Raw genomic sequence first — 2,500 nt, forward strand, 5'->3', positions numbered from 1 at the left:
AGCCACTCCACGGCCCACCATATCACACCCCGCGTTACATCAACCGATAATTGTTCACACCCACAACTTGTCCCCAGATAACATTCCCACGTGCTGCTTGGACTATGCCCTCACTCTCCCCTCCCTCTCCCTCCTCCCCTACTCTCTCTCCTATTAATCGGGAATCACTGGCATCATCCAACGGTGTCCGGTCCTGAAGCACCCATTTCACGCTTCATCACGGAACAACAAAGTTGGGAGTTCCAGCGGAGGTGACAATCGAGACACGTATACTTTAAACACATTTCAGTGTTGGTCTACAGTAAATCCATAATTTAATTATATTGTTCTCGTTCTCTCTCTCTCTCGTTCTCTCTCTCTCTCTCGTTCTCTCTCTCTCTCTCTCTCTCTCTCTCTCTCTCTCTCTCTCTCTCTCTCTCTCTCTCTCTCCTCTGAACTTACTTCTTAACGATATCTTTCCATTGGTTCGACCAGTAGCTTGCTTTTGTTAGCTAATTCCCAGGTGTTACTTTCTTTCTCGTAACGTTTCCAACACACACAAAATATATATATGTAATAAAATATATATACACATATATATAACATTATATATATGTATATATAAATATAAAACATATATAATATAATATATATAATACATATATTATGAACGATATATATAATATATATAATAAATAATATATATATTATATATATTACAAATAATATATATATATTATATATTATAAATAATATATATACTATATATCATAAATAATATATATATATATATATCTGTACAATCGATATATATGATATATCCTATATCTATCTATCTATAATCATCAATATCTATAGTTATATCTTTATCTACCTACTTACCAACCTATAAACATGATGTCTGTGTGGATAACGTAGTGCATACTTATTAAAAACAAAGATAACACATTTTCTTTATCAGCCCGATTTACCAACTCTGATCCGCAACATCCGTTCTCCGCGAACAGTAAGGAAGGATACGTAGAGGCAGAATGAACGAAGGTTTAGAAGGAGGGGGAAGGGGAGGAAAAAGAAGAGGGGGGGAAGGGGAGGAAAAAGAAGAGGGGGGGAAGGGGAGGAAAAAGAAGAGGGGGGGAAGGGGAGGAAAAAGAAGAGGGGGGGAAGGGGACGAAAAAGAAGAGGGGGGGAAGAAAGAAAGGGGAGGGGGAAGAAGATAGAAATGGAGGGATCGAGATAGGGTGGGATCGAGGAAGGATAGGCGGGAGGAGAAGGGGAAGGGGAGAAGAGAGAAAGGGAGGGATCGCGGAAGGGAAGGACGGAGGAGAGGGAAATGAAAAAGAGAGAAGAGGAGGGACCGCGGAAGGGAAGGAGGGAGTAAAAGAGAGAAGTGTGATGTTGAAATGGTCGTCGATTACAGCCTCCAAGGCCCGGGAGCCCGAAAGACCGACCTTCGTCCTCCGCGGCGGCTCTGGCCCCTGGCACAGCTCTCGCCCATACTAATTAACGGGCGCTCGAGATAGCGCGGCGCTGTCGTATCAGGCTTCCCGAGGACGGCACCCCCCGAACGTGCCAACGCGGAAGGGGGAATCTCACGCGCGCGGTTCATGGAGCTCCTCATGGGATCACTTCGGACTGAACGGCACTGGTCGATCGCTGTTTCGCAACAAATAAGCCACGTTTTGATTACGGTCAGGGGGTACGGAACGAGTGCAGACATTGCGGAAGTGACTGTTCTTTAACACTCATTTGTTAACCACTGGCTTGAAGTATGTATGTAATTATGTATGAATATATTTACGTATGTATGTCTGCATGACTGGGTGGATATATGCCTGTAAGTATGTATTACTTATGTATGCGCGCATGTAAACATTTACCAGTGCAAGTACGTATACACACATACATTCCTCGTCTTCCAAATGAAAAGGCAGAAAAAAAAACTCACACAATATGCTCTCCAACGATCCCCTATTAACCGGCCAGAATTGTCCCTCCGCCGCCGGTTCCAGAGACCGAAACACATTACTCGTCGACGGACCGAGTTTCCAATACGCCCCCCCTCACCCTCAACCGAACAGGGTATCGCTGCGCTAAAAAACACGACGACACGGATGGCCTCGGCCGCTCGCTTCGTTCTGCACGACAGAAGCCTCAACACCGCTGCCTCTGCCCTGCGCTTTCTGGAGTCCGAAAGCGAGCGGCAGCACCGGTAGAATGCCACAAATTACAAACTAATAATGATATAGCTATAAAAAATGCACAACATACACACGCACAACCATCCATACACCCCAAAAATAACAAATAAAAAATGTGATAAAATCAAAATTACGTCGAATCCAGACCATCACACAAGGAGAGAACGAGAGCCTCTCCGCGGCCTCTCGACACAGTTCCTCCTTCGAGAGCGCCACGAGAGCGGAGGCGATCGTGCGCCGACAAAGTTACCGTCTCGAGGGGCTGCCGACTGTTGTTAGAGGGTGGGAGGGAGGGAGGGAGGGAGGTAAGAAATTAAGGAAGG

At 45.2% G+C, this 2,500-nt stretch overlaps 1 protein-coding gene across 1 annotated transcript in view; it reads right to left on the reverse strand.

Moving 5' to 3' along the window:
- The window catches only part of LOC125043937 (putative GPI-anchored protein pfl2), a 49,786-nt gene that overhangs the window by 21,258 nt on the left and 26,028 nt on the right, over positions 1-2,500 (reverse strand). The window lies entirely within an intron of this gene.

Source organism: Penaeus chinensis, chromosome 34 (genome assembly GCF_019202785.1).
Source record: "Penaeus chinensis breed Huanghai No. 1 chromosome 34, ASM1920278v2, whole genome shotgun sequence".
Classification (NCBI taxonomy): Eukaryota; Metazoa; Arthropoda; class Malacostraca; order Decapoda; family Penaeidae; genus Penaeus; species Penaeus chinensis.